At 33.1% G+C, this 24,293-nt stretch overlaps 1 long non-coding RNA gene across 1 annotated transcript; it reads right to left on the bottom strand.

Annotated features, from left to right (window-relative positions):
- Positions 1 to 555: 555 nt before the first annotated feature.
- LOC136042403 (uncharacterized) lies at positions 556 to 23,536 on the bottom strand. The gene is made up of 3 exons (XR_010621290.1): positions 23,353 to 23,536; positions 10,088 to 10,185; positions 556 to 1,014 (listed from the first exon to the last, which is right to left on the bottom strand). It is a non-coding gene; the product is annotated as an uncharacterized LOC136042403 (long non-coding RNA).
- Between the last annotated feature and the right edge of the window lie 757 nt (positions 23,537 to 24,293).

Consider the following 24,293-nt stretch of genomic DNA (forward strand, 5'->3'; position numbering starts at 1 on the left):
TCTGAAGGGGAACGATGACATTAATTTTGAAGTCTCTAAATTCTAAAATTTCATTAAAACAAAATGCAGATTCCTTTCAGATAAAAAAAAAAAAAAACGGGGCAAAACACATTATACCAAAGAGACTGGGCAACTCATTCGAGTTAGATCTTAGGTAATTTAACATGGTGAAAATTCCCTAGCACCACTAACATTGCAGCGTCTGACATCTTTATAAGAATAAAAAAACAACAACATCAAAGCCAGCTGGATAATTGACAGAACTAATTGGTAGTCTTTCAGGACCAAAGCTGAAATTTCTCTTGAAGTAATATCTAATCAACATTGTTTATTAAAATTATTAAATAAAAAAAAACTAATTTTTTTAGCTGAAAGTAAGGAGCGACATTGAAACTTAAAACGAACAGAAATTACTCCGTATATGAAATGGGTTGTCCCTTCCGCAATCCCTCGCTCTTTACGCTAAAGCTTTTAATTGTTTTAAAAAGTAGAACTGTGGCAAAGAGTCAAACTGTAGCAAGTACATGATAATCTAGTAGCATAAAAAAGAAGAAATTTTCACTTAAACAAGCTAAATTTTTTATTAAGATGAAGAAAATAAAAAAAAAATTTTTGATGGTTTCTTGACTCAGGATGCGGCTCCTTGGCTGAGGAGGAGAGGCCACACAAGGAGGAGAAGAGCTTAGATGAGCAGTAAATTCGTTTAGCAAGGGATGAGGAAAAAATATAATAGATTTGAAAATTTTAAGGGTTCCATTTCTTTTAATAAATGAAAAGGGGAAATAAAAAAGAATAAACAACAGTTTTAGTGAAAATTAACTTTACTTAAGGTTGAGAACCCTTGGTTTTTATTTAAACTTTATAATTATAAGGGGTCACGCCTGTTGCAACGCCTTTGTATGTGAAAATAAATGCTAACACACAAAAAGACGGCAACAGGTATACAGACCTTACAGATTTAGTTTCGAAATTTACTGCTCAGCTTACTGCTCAGCTTACAGCTCAGCTCTCAACCTAGAAAAGAGCAAGAACTTTAATCGATTGGAGACAAAAGATAGAAATGGAGATATAATCAGCTTATTGAATCTAAATGTATTTGGAAAACTTCCCTGAATATGATGATAAAGGTAAAATAAATGGAGATATTTTCTTGTATGTATTTGTATATGGGTCACAAACAGAAGCATAGTCACAAACGGGTCACAAACAAAAATAACGACTAATTATTCAAATTTCTTTTTTTTCTGTTTAAATGATGGTGTTTTTAACTGAAATTATATGAAATGTTCTTACATTCAAAAGGTTCTTGGACTATTTTTGACGTAACACTTTAAATTAGGTATTCTTGTCTAACACAAAACTGCCGTTCTAAGACGAACAGCAAAATTTTCAAAAGGGGATAAATTCATTTATTTAGACAGTGAAAAAAAACATTACTAAGCAAGAGGTATGAGCTCATTTGGCACTTGTGACGAGGTCGGAAGAGCCGACAGCTCATATGGTATGAACTCTAGCAAAATTCAATGAATCAATAGATTGCTTTAAGAGGAAAATCAGAGGCTTAATGCTGGTCGGGATTTAAAATAAGAGCTCTGAGTCACGAGGTCCTTCTAAATATCAAAATTCATAAAGATCCGATCACCAACTCCTAAGTCAAAAATATCTCAATTTTTCCAATTTTTCCTCTCCCTTAATAATTCTTCTATATATCAAGTTTGATTAAGATCCGATCACCCATTCGGAAGATACCTCGATTTTCACGTTTTCCAAGAATTTCGGTCCCCCCCCCCCCCAACTCCCTTCAATGTCAACGGATCTGGTCGAGATTTAACGGAAAAGTTCTAAAACACAAGATCCTTCTAGATATCAAATTTGATTAAGATCTGATCACCCGTTCTTAAGTTAAAAATACTTCATTTTTTTCTAGATTTTCCGAAATGCTCCCCCCCCCACCAAAGAGAGCGGACCCCCCCCCAGAGACACTGGATCCGGTCAGGATTCAAAATAAGAGATCTGAATTTCGAGGTCCTTCTAAATATAAAATTTCATTAAGATAAGATCACTCTTTCGTAAGTTAAAAATACCTCATTTTTCTAATTTTTTAGAATTACCATCCTCCCACCAACCTACTCTCCCAAAGAGAGCAGATCCGTTCCGGTTATGCCAATCCCGTACCTAGGACTTATTTTGCACCAAGTGCTTATTTTTCCCACCAAGTTTCATCCCGATCCCTCCACTCTAAGTGTTTTCCAAGATTTTAGGTCCCCCCCCCCCAACTTCCCCTTCACCAGATCTGGTCAGGATTTAAAATAAGAACTCTCAGACATGATATCTTTCCAAAAATCAAATTTCATAAAGATCTGATCACTCTTTCGTAAGCTAACAAATACCTCATTTTTCTAATTTTTAAGAATAAACCCCCCCCCCCGGCTCCCCCCAAGAGAACAGATCCATTCCGATTATGTAAATCACGTATATAGGACTTAAGATTATTTTTACATCAAGTTTCATCCCGATCCCTCCGCTCTAAGCGTTTTGCAAGATTTTAAATTTCCCTCCAACTCCCCCCAATGTCACCGGATCTGGTCGGAATTCAAAATAAGAGCTCTGAGACACGATATCCTTCTAAACATCAAATTTCATTAAGATCCGATCACTCCTTCGTAAGTTAAAAGTATCTCATTTTTTTAATTTTTCAGAATTAACCCTCCTCCGCCAAAGAGAGTGGGTTCGTTACGGTTATGTCAATCAGTTATCAAGGACTTATTATTCTGTTTACCACCAAGTTTCCTCCCGATACCTCCACTCTAAGCGTTTCCCGAGATTTTAGGTCCCCCCAATGTCACCTGATCCGGTCGGGATTCAAAATAAGAGCTCTGAGATACGATATCCTTCCAAACATCAAATTTCATTAAGATCCGATCACACCTTCGTAAGTTAAAAATATCTCATGCTTTTCAAGTTCTTTAGAATTATCCCCCCCCAAACTCTCCTAAAGAGAGTAGATCCGTTCTGGTTATGCCAATCGCGTATCTAGGACTTGTGCTTCTTTTCCCCACCAAGTTACATTCCGATCCCTCAACTCTAAGTGTTTTCCAAGATTTTAGGTTCCCCTCAATTCCCCCAATGTTACCAGATCCATTTGGGATTTAGAATAAGATCTCTGAGACAAGATATCCTTCCAAACTTTAAATTTCATTAAGATCCGATCACTCCTTCGTAAGTTAAAAATACTTTATTTTTTCTATTTTTTTCGAATTAACGGGCCCCCCATTCCCCCCCAGATGGTCAAATCGGGAAAATGACTATTTCCAATTTAATCTGTTCCGGTCCCTGATACGGCTGCCAAATTTCATCGTCCTAGCTTACCTGGAAGTGCCTAAAGTATCAAAACCAGGAGAGACAGACAGCCCGACAGAATTTGCGATCACTATATGTCACTTGGTTAATACCAAGTGCCGTAAAGAAGAACGTCAATTGATTGGAGATAAAAGATATGTGAAGAATAAAAGAAAAAAGAGAAAAACACTAAAAGTTAAAACCGACCCTAAATGGAGTTCCAGTAAGCAAAGTCTTCAATGGCTCTGGTGGTGCTACCAGTTGAGGAAGTCTAACCTTTCCTGGGGCACAACACATTCCCATTGTTTCACCATTAAATTTCTAGGCCTTGCAATAGGGATAAATTTTAGACAAAGTCTCGATTTGAAGACATCTACTCAAGCTATAATCATCGACTGGGCTGTACCTGAATGTCAGGCGATAATTTTCAGGTTGCTCTTGTGATGCCTCGGCAGGCTTTCTTTTGGCATTATCTCTTTGAGCCTCAAGCCTGTTTTCACGTTGCTCTTGTGATTCCAAGGCACGCATTCTTTTGGTAATTTCTATTTGAGCCGCGAGGTTGTTTTCACATTGTTCTTGTGATTCCTTCGCACGATTTTTTTTTGGTAATTTCTCTTTTAACCGCTTGCCTGTTTTCACGTTGTTGTTGTGATTTCTCGGCACGATTTTTATGGTAATTTCTCTTTGAGACGCAAGCCTGTTTTCACGCTGTTCTTGTGATTCCTCGGCATGCTTTCTTTTCTTACTTTCTCTATTAGCCGCTTGTTCTTGTGATTCCTCGGCACGATTTTTTTTTGGTAATTTCTCTTTGAGACGCAAGCCTGTTTTCACTTTGTTCTTGCGATTCCTCCGCACTTTTTCTTTTCTTACTTTCTCTATTAGCCGCAAGCCTTTTGGCATTAACTCTTTGAGCAGCTTCCTCGGCTGTTTCTTCTGCCATTGTAGGAGTTATACTAAAATTTATCTTTGAATTAACTGTTTGAGCAGCTTCCTCGGGACGCTTTCTTTTGGTAATTTCTTTTTGAGCCGCGAACCTGTTTTCATGTTGTTCTTGTGATTCCTCGGCACGATTCTTTTTGGTAATTTCTCTTTTAGCCACTAGCCTGTTTTCACGTTGTTCTTGTGATTACTCGGCACAACTGTTTTTTTTTTGGTAATTTCTCTTTGAGAAGCAAGCCTGTTTTCACACTGTTCTTGTGACTCCTTGGCACGCTTTTTTTCTTACTTTCGCTACTAGCCACAAGCCTTTTGGCATTAACTCTTTGAGTAGCTTCCTCGGCTGTTTCTTCTGCCATTGTAGGATTTATACTAAAATTTCTCTTTGAATTAACTCTTTGAGCAGCTTCCTCGGCTGTTTCTTCTGTCATTGCATTATTTATACTAAAATTTCTCTTTGAATCACCCTCTTATATACTTATAATGACGTCATATACAAAGCCTTTGACGTCATATACAAAGCCTTTGACGTCATATGCAAAGCCTTATATAATTTTAATGACGTCATATGCGGACAAACACACAAATATGGACAAACACAGGATTGAAAATGAAAAAATAATGACGAGAGATTGAAATGAAACTGTCAGGGATCTTAGGGGTGGAGGGAAGGGAATGAGAAAAGGGATTTCAAATTCTAATATAGGGAACAGACCAAAATCAAGCCGAAAAACGTTGAGACTAACCAGATTATCGAAATGGTATACGTGCAAGTATGTATCTGGAAGGGGTTAAATTTCTCAGTGGATGTTTCAGGGGTTGGGTGGCAATTTGACTTAAAATTTGTGGTTGTGGAGATGAAAATGTTTCGTCTCAGATCTCACCCTCATGGAGAACTCAGCCCCGTAGGACAATCTTTCCCGGAATATTTTCCTTTCTTCAATTGTTTCCCCAAAAGTGCTCCATCAAAATATCCAAGCTAAAGTGTTCTTTGGAAAACCCAACCCCATTGGATAATCTCTCTCAAAATATTATCCTTTCTCCGATTGTTCCCCCAAAAGTGTTCCATCAAAATGTCCAAACAAAAGTTTGCCATGGAAAACGCAACCCCTTGGGAAAATCTCCTGTGGAATATTTTTCTTCCTCCATTCGTTTCCCCAAAAGTGTCCCATCAAAATATTGAGACAGTCTTCCTGCCCAAAATAGTCGAAAGGACAGATAGCTATGCTTTTTCATTTGACAACCCCCCTTCAAGCCCTAAGGACCAAGGCTGTAAGCTTTAAAAGTTGCCCATGTTTAAAGTATAAAACTTTTATGGGAAGGCTGGTCGTATAAGCTTTGGTTGAGGAGCAGATACTTCAAATTGTGCATTTTAGTGCCAAAACATTTGAATTCTTATTCAGTCTTTTGGTAAATACAGAATTACTTATTATATAGGGAAATGCTACGAGTCAATTTGTTTGAAGCAATTTTCCAAAGGTATGCTCTCTAAACCTTGCAGCAGTAACTTCTGTTTGTTTTAAGTTTTAATTTTGTTCTTTACTTTCGTCAGAAAAAAAGTCATAATAAAATGATATTTATTGATTTAAAAACAGGAAATTAAATTTCATCAAGTCTTGTTGTTGTTATGCCAAAAAAAAAATTTATATCTTACTCATAGAATCACTATTTTACGCACGAAGTGGTTAAGAGTAAACAACCGGGGTAAATTTTCACTGAGATTGAATTGTCTAGAAGATTTGGTTCCATTGATTTCATGGCTTTTTCTACAATTAGCCATGACTTGATGCCCACAACTATTCCAATTTAATTCAAAGCCTTTTAATTCAAGCCGATTCAGCGAAACATTTAGATTAATGCAGGAATGAAAGATTGGCTATTGAATATATGGCATTGGTGGAAAACCATAGGAAAGAGATGGAATATGCCGAAAAGTCAAAGCAGGTAAAGCTTTCCTTTTAAGTCACATAAGTGTCGCAAATATTATTTGTGTCTCTCTCCCCTGAGAATTGTCTGTGTACCTGTGGGCTCATGGACAAACAGGGAGGGAGGGGGGGGGGGGCAGGATAAATTGAAAGATCTATGTCCTTGGTCGCCCAGTGTTTGGACAACCCACAGCCATTCTGTAAACAGCCATCCATTATATGTCTGTGATGGGATCAAATAAGGTACTGTTTAGTTGAGCACGGTCGTCTGAATTGCTTTTTTTTTTAATTAAACCACTAGCATTCTTATATTAAATATAGATATTATGTTTTTGATTAGAATTGGATACCCATTTTCTTACAGTTACCTTTAAAGTTGTTGCAATCCTTTCCGCTTCTGACTTCTGTTTTGCTTTGAGTTTTTCAAATGAATTCTTTTTATTAAATGGGGACTAAATTTTTTTAGCATTTTAACCTCTTTTTATCAAGATTTTCTCAAATATTTTCTTTATTTCTAGTAATATTTTTTCATTAGCATAAATATTTTCTATCTATTACAATATTCCCAAGCTTTTACCTAATTTTTATTTTAATTAGGCCTTATCCTTGTGTTAATTCTAAAATTGTATGTCAGAACCGGCATATATGTTAGTTTTTGAGGAGTCGTGTGGATTTGTGAGAATCTTTAGAGGGCTGAGCTGGTTCATTTTTAGTCTGATATTAACTATGCCTAGGCTGGGATCTACAGCCCCCCTCCCCCCTCATTACCCCTTCACAATCCTAAGGAGATGCACATATGCCTATCTTTTACTGTAGAGCAACGTCAAAATAGTACTAATGATCGGGGCTGAGCTCCAAAATTATCTTGTAAACTACTTCTATTAAAGATATTTTGAGTTAGAGCAAAAACTCGGTTTTATAATTTAAAGATTGAAAATTACAAAAACAGCGCTAGGTCCAACATTGTTTTTTTTTTTCGTAGATAATCTAAACTTGGTATTTTCGAATTAATTTATATAATTTTTCAAGGATAAATTATCAGCATCTTTAACAATTCGAAAGAAGTAACTAAATCTAAACTATCCTTCTGAATTGCGGAAAGGGTAGGCTTAAACATCTTAAACTACGCTCACAAGTTAAGTATTTCAGTCCTGAAAACAAATTTAAATGCTCGGCTTTTTGTTTTAAGTAATTTACAGTCTTTTATGAGAGCTTACCTTTCATTTTAGATTTTAATTTATATTTTAGACTAGCTCTGTGGAATCAAAGCTTTGGGGGGAATTCCCTTAAATTTTATTGGGCACGGTTTGGCTGGTATTCAAATACTGTCGTAAGAAAGTAAGCTATCTTAAAAAATAAACCATTGATCTGATAAAATATCCAGGGTGATCGTCAAGACCTTACGGATTACAAAATTCAGTCATCAAATGAACTACAAGTACATAGCAAAACTCAATGTATTCTTACCTTTGAATGCATCATTAGAAAGCTTAAAGACAAGCAGAACATTCAAAATATTGTTGTAACAGCAAATTGAATTTAATACACCAAATTATGGTATAAGATGTGCCAATCTTTATGTCTCAATTTGCAATTAAATATAAAAAAACAGCTTTTTAAACTGAAAGTAAGGAGCGAACTTAAAACCTAAAACGACACAAAAATTATTCCGTATATGAAAGAGTCTGTCCCGTCTCCAACGCCTTGCTTTTAACACTAAAATTTGACTCTCTGTCACAGCTCTAATTTTGAAACAATAAAAACCTTACCGTAAAGAGCGAGGCGTTGAGGAGAGGAAAGTCCCTTTCACATCTGGAATGATTTCTGTTCGTCTTAAGTTATTTCATTACTTTCAGTTATTTTTTTTTATTTAATTTCTTAACGTTTTTCAATAACTCTTTTATCAATAACGGTTGTAGACAGAATGAATTTAAATTTTTGTTCCAGAGAAGAATTACTGGTCCAAGGAAGCAGATGCAGCAAATAATTGGCTAATTTAAAATAGATTTGGTTAAATTTTTCTTTATTTGAAGCAGGAAAAAATTGCAAATGGGGGGCATAGTAGGAAGATGGAGCACAGGTAGACTGTTGTACAGTTTAGAAAGGTGAAACCGACTAAGATTTGTGATATTAGATGCAAGCGGAAGCGAAGCATATGCAATTTGAATCTTTTTAGCGAGGTTTTGAATTACAAGCTTAATGGTTTTTTAGTACTTCTTCGAATGGGCCTACCAAGATAAATAAGGCTATCAGAAAATTAAATAGAGGTTTCAGAAAGTTGAAGACGCATGTCAGATTTACTCTTAAGATTGAAAGCGATTGCTTCACTTTTATCAACATTCAAATTCAGACCGTGTTGCTGATATTAATATTGGAATTTGGAAAAAGTCCTCTTACTTCCAAAATAGGAACGACTATTCAAAATATCATCAGCATAGATAAACAAAGAAACATTGATTCCACCATAAATGCATGTGCACTCGACAGAGCATTGAGCAGCAGAAACTGAGCTATTAAAAAGATCAGGGGAAGTTAAACCACCCTGTCTGTCAACCTTAAATATACTGAAAAGATCCGAACCCCATTTTATTTTAGCTTTAAGATGATTATACATATAACGGAGGAAATTAATAACAGAAGGACCAACCCCTTTTATAGCTTTTGACAAAATCTGGGAAAATATGCACGAATCAAATGATCTAGCTATGTTAATTGCGCAAAGAATAAATAAACCACCAGATCCTTCCACATCAGCTAGAACATTAAAAAGGGCATAAATAGCAAAAGCAAGGGCAATACGAAAGGGATCTGTAGCTAGGCATCTCTCAACAATATTGAATAAAATAAAATAAGTGTTTTCAAATGAAATAAAGGAGCAAGATTTAAACTCAAATGTGAAGACGAACAAAAATTATCGTGTCTTAAATATACATTGTCTTTTCTTTTAAAGCTGTTGATGAATAAATAAACTCTTTGTTCTGAATATTTCATTTTCAATTTCCGAGGACTTAAAATCAATTATTTGTTTTGCCTCATCTAAAAAGCATCCTTTAAATATTATCCTTATTTAACTATGCTAAAGCTATGAGAATCAATGGGATCATTTAGTTGTATTTGCGTTAAACTGAATAAAATAAATAAAATAATGTAATTAAAAAAATCAGTACAATTAAATAAAACGCTAGAATTAAATGAAAAAAAAAACAAAAAAAACATTCAGTGTAAAAAATACGATAATTTGTAAATAAAATACTTCCGATTTTGAACTATCATATTTGTTACAATTTAAAACTCGGTTAGAAAATTCCTGGTCAAATGTTCGACGTCTAAATTTTAAGGTGGCTCTTTCCTATCGTTTGAATAAACATGATTTCTTTGCAATGACTTGCTATTAAGCACAAAAACACAACAAAAATAGTAATAACTTTTACAATAAGCCCTTAAAAAAGGAAAATTCAAAATTCCAATTTTCGGGACGCTGGGAAAAAAAATGAAATTAATTGCAATACACAAGAATAGAACAAACTCTAGGCTTGACCTTCAAGCGCATTTCTATGGATTCTAGTATTCGTAATTCTTGGTGATTCTAGGTATGCTTTTAATGCTTTAATATTAACAAGAATTACTAAAAAAAATTTCTAAATTCAAGCACTGGGAAAGCCAAAAACAACAAAAGTAAAAACATTAATAATCGAAAAACACCAAAAATCAAAATATGAAAAAAAACAGCTCCACGTTTTTTTAACAGGCTGAAACGTCAAAAATACCTTAAAAATTTACGATATTCAGGAAAATTACCAAAACAAAACTGTAAAATTTGAGATTTGAGAAGCCAAATTTAACAGAAATAACTTAAGTCTAGAAAAAAGGCTCTAGATTTTACTTACCAATTGGAGGACTTTAAGTATTCCTGGTAATGTTTTGAAATAAGCAATATTTGTCATCATTGATGGTCCTGTTGTGCTGATCTCATTTGTTGAAATTCCTGTAACAATAAAATAGTAGAGTGGAAGTACAAATATATATATATATATATATATATATATATATATATATATATATATATATATATATATATATATATATATATATATACTAGCTGTTGGGGTGGCGCTTCGCGCCACCCCAACACCTAGTTGGTGGGGGCGCTTCGCGCCCCCCAAGCCCCCCCGCGCGCGTAAGTCGTTACGCGCCATAATAGTTACGCGCCATTGTAGTTGTGTCCCTATGTCCCACCTGTGAATATAGATAGATATATATATATATATATATATATATATATATATATATATATATATATATATATATATATATATATATATATGGTTTTAACTACGTAAAACTTGCGAATATACAACATTCTTTGCTGTCCCATTGTCTTTGCATATAAATAGATTGTCAGGTTTACCGACTCTTGAACATGCAACATATAATGGTCCATGGGAAAACAATCTGTATTCAGATCTATACCTCATGATGCTAATGATTGCCCTTGAGCTTTGTTGATGGTGATTGCTAATCGACCATTCCCTGTCCCGGTGTCCCGGTCGTCATTTACATCCCCCTGTTTCCCCGTTGTAGTTGTGTCCCTGTGTCCCGGTCGTCATTTATATTTCCTGTGTCCCGGACGTCATTTGTATCCCGGTGTCCCGGTCTGTATATACATTCGTTTTTTAGTTTTGTTTTTCTCCTTTATTTTTTTCCTTTTTTTTTCTTTTTTAGCTTATTTAGATTTTTAGATTTTTTAGTTTTTTTATTAGTTTTTAGTTTTTTTTTCTTTTTAGTTTTTTTGTCCCGGTCGTCATTTATATCCCCCTGTTTCCCCCGGTGTCCCCGTTGTAGTTGTGTCCCTGTGTCCCGGTCGTCATTTATATTCCCTGTGTCCCGGTCGTCATTTGTATCCCGGTGTACCGGTCTGTATATACATTCGTTTTTTAGTTTTGTTTTTCTCCTTTATTTTTTTCCTTTTTTTTCTTTTTTAGTTTATTTAGATTTTTAGATTTTTTAGTTTTTTTATTAGTTTTTAGTTTTTTTTTTCTTTTTAGTTTTTTTGTAGTTTTTACCTTCTTTTTAGTTTTGTTAATTTTTTTTTTTACTTATGTCCTGGTCGTCATTTATACTCCCTGTGTCCCGGTGCTTTGTTGATTGCTAATCGAACATTCCTTTTGTCCTGGTCGCTTTCTCTTTGAGTGTCGTCATTTATTTTTTTCTTTTTTAGTTCTTTTAGTTTTTACCTTTTTTAGTTTTTTTTAGTTTTTTAGATGAAAATTTTTTTTAGTTTTTTCCTTTTTTTCTTTTTAGTTTTTTATTGGTTTTTACCTTTATGTTAGCTTATTTTTCAGTTTTTTCCTTTTTTTTTAGTTTTTTTTTATTTTTTATTTTTTTAGTTTTTTTTTAGTTTTTTTAGTTTTTTTACTTTTTTTATTAGTTTTTAGTTTTTTTGTAGTTTTTGCCTTTTTTTAGTTTTTTCAGTTTTTTTTTTTTTAGTTTTTTATTGGTTTTTACCTTTATTTTAGCTTATTTTTCAGTTTTTTCCTTTTTTTTTAGTTTTTTTAGTTTTTAGTTTTTTTGTAGTTTTTGCCTTTTTTTTAGTTTTTTTAGTTTTTTAGCTACGTATGTTGAAAAAATGAAGATATTAGTGCTTCTTTATTAGTTTTTAGTTTTTTAGCTTTTTTATTAGTTTTTAGTTTTTTTTGTAGTTTTTGCCTTTTTTTAGTTTTTTTAGTTTTTTAGCTTTTTTATTTTTTTTATTAGTTTTTAGTTTTTAAAAACGTAAAACTTGCGAATATACAACATTCTTTGCTGTCCCATTGTCTTTGCATATAAATAGATTGTCAGGTTTACCGACTCTTGAACATGCAACATATAATGGTCCATGGGAAAACAATCTGTATTCAGATCTATACCTCATGATTCTAATGATTGCCCTTGAGCTTTGTTGATGGTGATTGCTAATCGACCATTCCCTGTCCCGGTGTCCCGGTCGTCATTTACATCCCCCTGTTTCCCCCGGTGTCCCCGTTGTAGTTGTGTCCCTGTGTCCCGGTCGTCATTTATATTCCCTGTGTCCCGGTCGTCATTTGTATCCCGGTGTCCCGGTCTGTATATACATTCGTTTTTTAGTTTTGTTTTTCTCCTTTATTTTTTTCCTTTTTTTTTCTTTTTTAGCTTATTTAGATTTTTAGATTTTTATTAGTTTTTAGTTTTTAGTTTTTTTATTAGTTTTTAGTTTTTTTTTTCTTTTTAGTTTTTTTGTCCCGGTCGTCATTTATAACCCCCTGTTTCCCCCGGTGTCCCCGTTGTAGTTGTGCCCCTGTGTCCCGGTCGTCATTTATATTCCCTGTGTCCCGGTCGTCATTTGTATCCCGGTGTACCGGTCTGTATATACATTCGTTTTTTAGTTTTGTTTTTCTCCTTTATTTTTTTCCTTTTTTTTTCTTTTTTAGTTTATTTAGATTTTTAGATTTTTTAGTTTTTTTATTAGTTTTTAGTTTTTTTTTTCTTTTTAGTTTTTTTGTAGTTTTTACCTTCTTTTTAGTTTTGTTAATTTTTTTTTTACTTATGTCCTGGTCGTCATTTATACTCCCTGTGTCCCGGTGCTTTGTTGATTGCTAATCGAACATTCCTTTTGTCCTGGTCGCTTTCTCTTTGAGTGTCGTCATTTATTTTTTTCTTTTTTAGTTCTTTTAGTTTTTACCTTTTTTAGTTTTTTTTAGTTTTTTAGATGAAATTTTTTTTTAGTTTTTTCCTTTTTTTCTTTTTAGTTTTTTATTGGTTTTTACCTTTATGTTAGCTTATTTTTCAGTTTTTTCCTTTTTTTAGTTTTTTTTTATTTTTATTTTTTTTAGTTTTTTTAGTTTTTTTAGTTTTTTCAGTTTTTTTTAGTTTTTTATTGGTTTTTACCTTTATTTTAGCTTATTTTTCAGTTTTTTCCTTTTTTTTAGTTTTTTTTAGTTTTTAGTTTTTTTAGTTTTTTACCTTTTTTTAGTTTTTTTAGTTTTTTTAGTTTTTTAGCTTTTTTATTTTTTTTATTAGTTTTTAGTTTTTTTTTGTAGTTTTTGCCTTTTTTTTAGTTTTTTTAGTTTTTTAGCTTTTTTATTAGTTTTTAGTTTTTTTTGTAGTTTTTGCCTTTTTTTAGTTTTTTTAGTTTTTTAGCTTTTTTATTTTTTTTTATTAGTTTTTAGTTTTTTTGTAGTTTTTGCCTTTTTTTAGTTTTTTCAGTTTTGACGTCACCTGATCCAGTTTTTTCAGGTGACGTCACCTGATCCACGATCCACAGATCCACAGACAACTTATTTTTATATATATAGATAGTTTTTTTTTTTACTTATGTCCTGGTCGTCATTTATACTCCCTGTGTCCCGGTGCTTTGTTGATTGCTAATCGAACATTCCTTTTTTCCTGGTCGCTTTCTCTCTGAGTTTCGTCATTTATTTTTTTCTTTTTTAGTTCTTTTAGTTTTTACCTTTTTTAGTTTTTTAGATGAAAATTTTTTTTAGTTTTTTCCTTTTTTTCTTTTTAGTTTTTTATTGGTTTTTACCTTTATTTTAGCTTATTTTTCAGTTTATTCCTTTTTTTTATTTTTTTTTTATTTTTTATTTTTTTTAGTTTTTTACCTTTTTTTAGTTTTTTTAGTTTTTTAGCATTTTTTATTAGTTTTTAGTTTTTTTTGTAGTTTTTGCCTTTTTTTAGTTTTTTCAGTTTTTTTTTAGTTTTTTATTGGTTTTTACCTTTATTTTAGCTTATTTTTCAGTTTTTTCCTTTTTTTTAGTTTTTTTTAGTTTTTAGTTTTTTTAGTTTTTTACTTTTTTTTAGTTTTTTTAGTTTTTTAGCTTTTTTATTTTTTTTATTAGTTTTTAGTTTTTTTTGTAGTTTTTGCCTTTTTTTAGTTTTTTTAGTTTTTTAGCTTTTTTATTAGTTTTTAGTTTTTTTTTGTAGTTTTTGCCTTTTTTTAGTTTTTTTAGTTTTTTAGCTTTTTTATTTTTTTTATTAGTTTTTAGTTTTTTTTGTAGTTTTTGCCTTTTTTTTAGTTTTTTCAGTTTTGACGTCACCTGATCCAGTTTTTTCAGGTGACGTCACCTGATCCATCCACAGACAGACAGAAAACTTATTTTTATATATATAGATATATATATATATGTATATATATATATATATATATATATATATATATATATATATATATATATATATAAGAATTCCTGGGATGGTTTTGAAATAAGCAATATTTGATGTTCTCATTGATGTTCCTCGAGGGGACGAATCGTGGTCATCAAGTACGTTAATCCTCATCACCATTGCTATCTTCTTTTTTTTGAACAGTAACTAAAATATATTTAAGTTCAAACTACTGGATAATCCACAATGCTTGAAATACAGGTTGAACTAGCTTGAGTAATGTAAATGAACTTATTTAGATTAGTTACCGAAACGGTGCTAAACTTGAAATTAGCTTTAGCAATAAAATCCATGAACCTTAAAATCATAGAAAGAGCTAAGTTTTGGACCTTTATGTCGCGTTGTCTGAAAAAAAGAGAGGCGCTACAGACCCCCTGACCCCCTCCCAAGCTCTAATTCAGCAAACTTCCTTAAAAAAAACTTTCTTATCCCATTCTTAAAAGTGTTTTCGGTAAAAGTGCAGAGAAGCAGCTCTCCAAAAGGAAGCATCTTAATAAAATAAAGTAGCAAAATCAGATTCCTTATTTTATGCTCCTTTCTAAAGTAATAGTTGTTACACTGACAATGCACCCCTACCCTCCCCTAGATTTTGTATTTGTCTTACTGAGATTCACTTAGTATAAAGACCGTGAAAACCGGCTATTGCTTGTTTTTCAATCCAAATTGCCGAGTTTAGATCATACAATACGGAAGTACCTTCAATTGTCCCACTAACTAGCCCCCTTTACTAGTTATTCAGTGAAAAATCCAAACTTAAAACATAATAAAGTTATTCAGTGTTTGGAAAAATCATGAAAATATATCATTCTGATATTTAATTCTATATTATTCTGGACTAATTTGAAGAAATTGGCTATCTCAGAATTTTGAGCCGGTGACTTTGGGAAAAAAATGAGGTATAATTAATTCTGACATAGTCGAAAAATACCAGAATTAAATAGGTTTCAATATGTTTTCCACGCAAATGTTTTTGGAATTGAGAAATACGATCAGATTTTTGTCGTCGCATTTGCTTTATACATCACGATTTACACATTTTTTTATGAAATTTGGCTGTTCAGGGTTTTTCCAAAATTTTAATTTAAAATGTGAAAAAAGTTTTCTAACAGGGCTTTCTATATCAAATTTGAAAGTATTTCCTCTAATTAAACATTTTACATGGTAATCTTATCAGTCTTTTTTTCTCTTCCGAAAAGCCAAAAGTTTCAAACTAAAATTATGCCACAAACACTATAAACTCTAAAAAACAAAAGCACATTACATTGAACAGTTCTGTGTTGAGTGCTGAATTGTAAAAGCTTCCTATAAAATAAGAACCCATTTTATAGATATATTTTTAAATAAAGTAGGGATTTTTTCTTTTAAGAATAAGACATTTTTTTAATAACGGTAAGATCAATACCGTATTCGGATTCAGAGTGACAATTCCTGCCATTTCAGCATAAATATATGTTATTAAATGAACAATAATTGTATACGTGTAAGTTTTTTTTTTCGAAAAAGACGCTATAATTTTTTGAAAATTGGCACATTACTATTCTCGGGTGTGAAACAATGATTCAAATAAGTCATAACTTTGGCAAATTTCTTTTAGATCTTAATACCTAATTTTTTTTTATTTACTGATAGTAGATTATATTTACCTGCTGCTATTACGCTTTATTTGGAATAATTGTAATTAATGCACCTACAATAATCAGCCACTCTGAAAATACAGTTTTAAATGGATTAAACATATTTTTCTCTGGATAGTTCTTGTTGGGTCATCGATGAAAACCAGCCAGTCATAAAACAGATAATTGATGCTCAAATTTTTTTATCTTCTATTTACTGCTACACTAATAGGCAAATCAGAATTCTATCAAATATATGCATATATATATATATATTTATATATATATATATATATATATATATATATATATATATATATATATATATATATATATATATTATATATATATATATATATATATATATATATATATATATATATATATATATATATATATATATATATATAATTCTGGTTCATAATATAATTATTTAATCACTGAATAACTTAATGATGTTTGAAGCTTAGTCACCCCACGATTTATTATTATTTTTTCTTGCTTGATTAGGACAATTGCCTTCTAATAATTAAAGTTATTTGACTTGTCGACCCTAATGGGTGCATCCTTTGCGGTTTAAGAAACTTAAAAACACCACTGAATTATCAAAATAAAACAAATTCTCCAGGGAGATATCAACTCATAGCTCATAAATTTTGTCAATTTTTTTAAAATTCTGTTTTGTGTCTAACTGTTATATTCTTTACTTTGCTTAATATGTGGGGTAACGTTTAAGCCTTGTTTAGTGACTGGTTTGAAGAAAAACATTGAGAAAACAGAAGAAAAAAATTGAGAAAAGAGCCAAAAAGGTTTTTCGCCCTTTTGTAGCCTACTGATTTGTGACATTTTAAGTAACGCTTAAAGTATTCTTTTGGATTAGCTATACTTCTATTATTTTATGCTTCATCTTCTAGCTATAAATTATACTTGCTTAAAACACTTTTTTTTTAAGTCTATGTAGTTACAAACTTCGTAATTTTCACCAAATTCGAAAGTTATATAAGCAGTTGGCCTTGCTCTCTCACCAATCCTTCCTTAAAAAGGGCCTCCTCAAGGACGATTGCAGAAATTTTTCAAGACAGACAAGCCTTCAGTTGTTTCAGGGAGAGGGAAAATGGTTTCAACAAAGGTAGTTTCTTAGAATATTCTCACATTATTTCTTTATTTTTTAAAACCAGCCTACATCATTTTGTTCAAGATTAGTCTTCTAAGGGAGGGAGACTAAAAACCTCAGAAAAAGCCCAAATTATGCATACCCTATCTATCTCCAAAGCGTCTCAAGTGTTTAAACCCCGTTCCTGTAGATTCAAATTCTCGAGTATGTACTGTCTAACCAATAAGTAGCGGCAATTTCTTAATCCCACACAATTGAAGCCCATTTCTATCCTCCATCCATACTTTGTTATCCCTACGGCATACCTACAACACATAATGTGCAACCCTTTTATTCATATTCATTTTTAGCAATCATAGTATTTTCAAACAATTAACAAATATGTAACAAGGAGGTGAAGATTGTTCTTGGTAAAATTATAGACAAACTTCGTTTTGCTATTTTGGAAAGAGGTTAGATTAGGAAAATGACCCTTTCAGTAATGAAACCAAGGCCAAAAACATACCCCGGGAAGATATTGCCAAGCTACTAGGTCTATGTTAACCCTCCTCTGATTTCTAAGTCTTATAAATTTGCTTATTTGACAGATCTATACTTATCCCACCCCATTATTGCCCTCCAAAGCCCCGTTTACCTCGATCAAAAGCACAAAAATCCCAGTTTTAAATCCCATTAATGCGAGAACTGAGCGCTACAGAAAGACCTTTGGGCCAGCGTTTTTTGATATTATAAATAAATGAAATGCGTAATGCATAATGTTAATGTGTCATTTATATTGTTAATGATTCAGGTTTGATGTTTCATTTTATCTGACATTCTATTGACATTATTATATTCCTATACTCATTTTTATTCATTTTACTTATGATACTTACTTTTTACTTATGTACTCATAAGTACTCATACTTTACTTATTGTACTCATTTTTATTTGACAAGCCAGTTGGGCTCATTGCTGTGGACTATGTTTATATATTGTACTTATGTGCTTATATTTTTTATATACAATGTAGGCTAGCTGACAGAAAGCAACAAGTTCGGCAGTTTTTTATGTTGTGAGAGTTATTAACATGACAGTCAGTAAACCGTGATCTTTCTTCTGGCAAAAATATACAAAATTGCAAATACAAAAATGGCAAAATACCTCTACAGTAGAGTTCTCTGATACGCTGAATCTGATGGTGCTGTTTTTATTAAGATTCTATGCCTTTTTGGGGGTCTTTGTCCACTTTCTAAAACAAGGCACATTTTTTCAGGCTCGTTACTTTTGATGAGTAAGATTAAACTTGATGATACCTATATATTTAAAAGAGTTTATGTTCTGAGAGTAGAATAAAGATCTATTCTATTCTATCCATGCCTATATAGCTTTTAGAACAAGGATATACAAAGACACATTTTTCAAAGTAAGGAGCCGAGTAATTGTATCTACTTAACGATTATTTATAATGAAAACAAAAAAAGGTAGTTTTCCAAACATCTCGGGGGTACTATCCCTCCCCCTCAAAAAATGACACAGCTTTTCATCCACTATCCGTACATTTTTTTTTACCCCACTAGTACAACTACTGCACACATTGTGCAACCTTTTAATCCACATTTATTTTTCACATCCAAAATATTATCATAAATTAACCAAGACTTAAGCTTTACTTACTTGTGCTACTAGTATTTTTATTCTGTACATATAAAAAATAAATTATCGTACCTCAAAGTAAAATATTAGCTACACTTCACGCTTACAAAAACAATTAACTTTATTTTGGAAACCATCATATTTATATTCGACTGACATGAGAATTAGACTTGCGCCGTTCAGACAAGAAACCTCATTGGCTTAAGTTGACAAGTTAGTTTAAGTAGTCTTTAGATATTCGGACACACCCCTCAAGGAGCACTTAAGCCAATGAGAAAGGAGGAAATTTCGCTACGTATTTCAATGCTATTAAATAAAAAAAAACAAGTCTTTGTGACGGAAAGTAAAGAGCGACATTAAAGCTTAAAACGAACAGAAATTGCTCCGTATATGAAAGGGGCTTTTCCTCCTCAACGCCCCGCTCTTTACGCTAAAGTTTGACCCTTTCTCTTAACTTTAATTTTTAAAACAGTAAGAAACTTTAGCGTAAAGAGCGGGGCGTAGAGGAGGAAAAGCCCCTTTCGTATACGGAGTAATTTTTGTTCGTTTTAATTTTTAATGTCGCTCCTTACTTTCCGTTACAAAAACTTGTTCGTTTTTTTTATTTAATTTCTGGACGTTTTTGAATTAATGCATGTTTTGATCTCGGTTCTCCGCACATAAATAATTAAAACGAAATTTGCATATTAATTAATTGCAATTAATCAGAAGATTTTGAGAAAAAAGAAGCGAAGGAGGAGGCCCAGTTGCTCTCCAAGTTTTTGATTAATTAAAAACGAAACTAGAACTTTTAATTTTTTACAAACATTTTCATTGGTAAAAAATATTCGTAACTTACGAATTAACTTACGTAACAAAATACTATATTCGTATGTTTTTATTGCGTATATGAGGGGGTTCAACCCTCGTCAATACCTTACTCATTACTCTAAAGCTTAGATTGTGTCCCAATTCCTGAATGACCTCTGAATCACAAAGGCCGTAGAATAAATAGTTAAAATTACTAAAAATACTTTAGCGTAAAGAGTGAGGTATAACGAGGAGGTAAACCCCTCATATGCGTAATAATGTTTGTTCGTATTAACTTTTAAAGCTGCTCCTTACTTTCAGTAGAAAAAAACTTTTCATATTTATTTTTTCATTGTTTTTTCAAATAAAGCTGGAAAATCCTGCGCCACCTTCATTGAAATTCTCTTCCCCCATGAGAAGTTTCTCCTTGGAAATATCCTCCCACGTAACCCCCCCCCCCCTCAACTCTCCCCCCTAAACCAAAAATATCCCCCTGAAAATGTCTGCACACTTCCCAGTAACCATTACTACATGTAAACACAGGTCAAAGTTTTCAACTTGCAACCCCACCAACGCCGACTGCGGGGGAGTAAGTCGTCCCTAAAGACATAGTTATTATGTTTTTCGACTATTGTGAATAAAAAGGCTATCTCAGAATTTTGATACGTGCCCTCCAATTTTTAGGTCATTTAAAAAGGGCACTAGAACTTTTAATTTTCGTTAGAATGAGCCCTCTCACAAGATTCTAGGACCAACCAGTCTATACGATCACCCCTGGAAAAAAAAAATAAATAAATAAACACGCATCCGTGATCTGTCTTCTGGCAAAAATACGAAATTCCACATTTTTGTAGATAGGAGCTTAAAACTTCTACAATAAGATTCTCTGATACGCTGAATCTGATGGTGTGATTTTCATTAAGATTGTATGACTTTTAGGGGGTGTTTCCCCCTATTTTCTAAAATGAGGCAAATTTTCTCAGGCTCGTAACTTTTGATGGGTAAAACTGATCTTGATGAAACTTGTTTATTTAAAATCAGCATTAAAATACAATTCTTTTGATGTAACTATTGGTATCCAAATTCTATTTTCTAGAGTTTCGGTTACTATTGAGCCGGGTCGCTCCTTATAAATATGAGCTCTGAGACATGAGTTCCTTCAAAATATTGGTTTCATTAAGATCCAGTCACCCGCTCTCAAAATAAAAATACCTCAATTTCTCTAGTTTTTCCAAATCAGCACCCACAAGCTCTTCCAAAGAGATCAGATCCGTTCCAACTATATCAATCACGTATCTATAACTTGTGCTTATTCTTCCCATCAAGTTTAATCTCAATCTCTCCACTCAAAGCGTTTTCCAAGATTTATGTTTCCCCCCTCCAGCCCCCTGTGTCCCTGGATCCGATTCAAATTGAAAATAGAGCATCTGAGACACAAGATCCTTCAATATATCAAGTTTCATTAATATTCGATCACCCATTCGTAAGATAAAGATACCTCGATTTTCACTTTTTCCAAGAATTTTGGTGTCCCCCTCCAACTCCACCCAATTTCAACAGATCTAGTCAGGATTTAAAATTAGAACTCTAAAGCAGAAGATTCTTCTAAATTTCAAATTTCATTAGGATCTGATGACCCGTTCGTAAGTTACAAGTACCTCATTTTTTATTCTTCGCTGTCCCATTGTCTATGCATATAAATAGATTGTCAGGTTTACTGACTCTTGAACATGCAACATATAATTGTTCATGGGAAAAACAATCCGTATTCAGATCTATACCTCATTATTCTAATGATGTGTCCCTGTGTCCCGGTCGTCATTTATATTCCCTGTGTCCCAGTCGTCATTTGTGTCTCGGTGTCCCAGTTTGTAATTTCTCTTTGAGTGTCCCGGTCGTCATTTATATTCCCTGTGTCCTGGTGCCCCGGTCCTCATTTGTGTCCCGGTCTGTAATTTCTATTCGAATAATCCCTGTGTCCCGGTCGTCATTTATATATCCCGCCTGTGCCCCCGGCGTCCCCATTGTAGTTGTGTCCCTGTTTCCCGGTCGTCATTTATATTCCCTGTGTCCCGGTCGTGATTTGTGTCCGGGTGTCCCAGTCTATAATTTCTCTTTGAGGTTTCCGGTCGTCAATTATTTTCCCTTAGTAATGGTCGTCATTTGTGTCCCGGTATGTAATTTCATCAATTGACAAACATGACGTCAGTTGACAAACAATTTCATGATGCATACAGCTGAATCCTTAAAATGACCTCAGTCAACACACAAACATGACGTCACTCGACACACACACACACACACAGACAACTTATTTTTATATATGTATATATATATATATATATATATATATATATATATATATATATACATAAAAAGGAACAGGGGGGGGGGGTAAGAGTATTTATAATTTTGTTCTTTAATGCGTTTTGAAAATGCCTCCTTGTTCTTTGTGGGGGAACATTGCCTCCTGGCCTTTTGGAACAGATGTGTGATTTATTTTCTGTTTTAGCTGTAATTGGTCCAACTGATGTTTTTCGACCTGAAATGGCTGTTAAGTGTCTGGCTGACGGAGTCCAGCTTGATATATTTATGAATAACCCAGAATTAAATAAGTATCATATAATAAGAATCATTAAAATATAACATCAAAGCAAATGAAGTAATGTAAAAAACAAGAAACTGCTTCTGAATATACCAAAAAAGTGGTGCAGCCAGAACCTTGTGTTCAGAATACTGAATTAACAGATGACAAGAGTCAAAAATCAAATATATGTGATGGCAGAGGAAAGTATAACATTCAAGCCATATATTGCTTACTTTGATTAAATTGAAAGTAAGGAAAATGACAAACAATTAATAATGTGAAATGTGAAGCTTAAAGATGGTTGCTGCTGAAGGTTGCCTTGATCTCCCAGCCCCAAGCCCAGTTAAGTTGGTGTATTTCAGTGACAAAGAGAATGTTCTGAAATTCAAATTGCCATTGAAATTAGGAAGGAAATTTTGATTATCCCAGAAGACTGAATAAATTAGAATAACATGGTTCAGATGAAAAACTAACAATTAAATTAGGCATCAGCTGAAAAGAGAAAGACATTCAAATTTTTTAGTTGAAGAAGGACCAGTGTGATTGATGCATACTTTTTAACTTGAAGAATCTTGCCAAAAGGGAGTATTTTGAACACAAACTAAAGAGACAAGTTAAAACTGAGGATAGGATAAATCTAAAGGAATTTCATAGGTTCTTACAGTGACAACTCATAACCTTGAATCTATGTTACATTGCCTAGATATGAAAGGGTTATTTCTCATAAAAAATAGAACCTCATTGTCATTGGATGTCTTATATTTTCATCATTTCTGATGCATTGAATAAAGAGTGGGATGAGATTGAATGAAAGTTTTAAGCAGCTGGATACATTTTCAGTGTAATTAGCCTACTACATTTAAAGACCTACTAGGTTCATACCCAAGCCAAACAAAATTTACACTTTAATAGCTATATTTGGAAATGACACAAACAATGCATTTTGTGGTAGGCTATAGGTCTACTCTCTTTAGACTATTTCATGGTAAGAAGTATAGATTGTTCTATATTAACCAAAAAGCCTTCATTTTACCTGAATTTTCAATTCAGGACACAATTCAGGGTATAGGCAATATTTGCACAATAATGGGGTGGAGTATGTGCTCTGTTACTCTAGGCTCAAAGGTTAACTAGAGACACACCAAAGGCCTGCCGCTTTTGTTAGCCTAGTTTTCTATTAGAAAAGGTCGACGACTATACATTTATAGAAGTTAAAGAGCTAGGCTATATACTTACCATTTATTTTGACTAGTTCTCAGCCAGCCAAAGGGCTGGCTAAAAGACAACCAAAGACCACCACACCCAATTTGAAGAAGAAAGTTTTGATGATGGTGATAAAAAAGAATTCAACAGATTTGCCGCGTTTTCGGTCTATGGATATGCCCTGAGTATCCAAATGTCACACTTAAGCAATGTCTTCATTGATGTATCGGCTTGTTTTATTTCGCAGATAGTGGTAAAAAGGCATGGCTTTTTGAATTAAGTATTGAGAATTGTCAATTCATTCACATCAGCTAAATGAATCCTAAATGAACTATATGCTATATACTTTGAAATTTCCTCATATTTTTTGTAGTGAATGATTGTTGAGACAGCCTTATAAACTACTGTGTAATTTTCTGCCTTTCTGTTTTATGCAATCAGCATCATACTTAAATACAGCATCAGTTTTGCTTAAAAGAATCAGTGGGCGGTCACTTTGTTATATCCTTTTTATGTATATATATATATATATATATATATATATATATATATAAATAAGTTGTCTGTGTGTGTGTGTGTGTCGAGTGACGTCATGTTTGTGTGTTGACTGACGTCATTTTAAGTATTGAGCTGTATGTGTCATGAAATTGTTTGTCGACTGACGTCATGTTTGTCAATTGATGAAATTACATACCGGGACACAAATGACGACCGGGACTAAGGGAATATAATTGACGACCGGAAACCTCAAAGAGAAATTATAGACTGGGACACCCGGACACAAATCACGACCGGGACACAGGGAATATAAATGAAGACCAGGACACAGGGACACAACTACAACGGGGAAGCCGGGGGCACAGGCGGAATATATAAATGACGACCGGTACACAGGGATTATTCGAATAGAAATTACAGACCGGGACACAAATGACGACCGGGACACCAGAACACAGGGAATATAAATGACGACC

This window comes from Artemia franciscana, unplaced genomic scaffold, assembly GCF_032884065.1.
Source record: "Artemia franciscana unplaced genomic scaffold, ASM3288406v1 Scaffold_1249, whole genome shotgun sequence".
Classification (NCBI taxonomy): Eukaryota; Metazoa; Arthropoda; class Branchiopoda; order Anostraca; family Artemiidae; genus Artemia; species Artemia franciscana.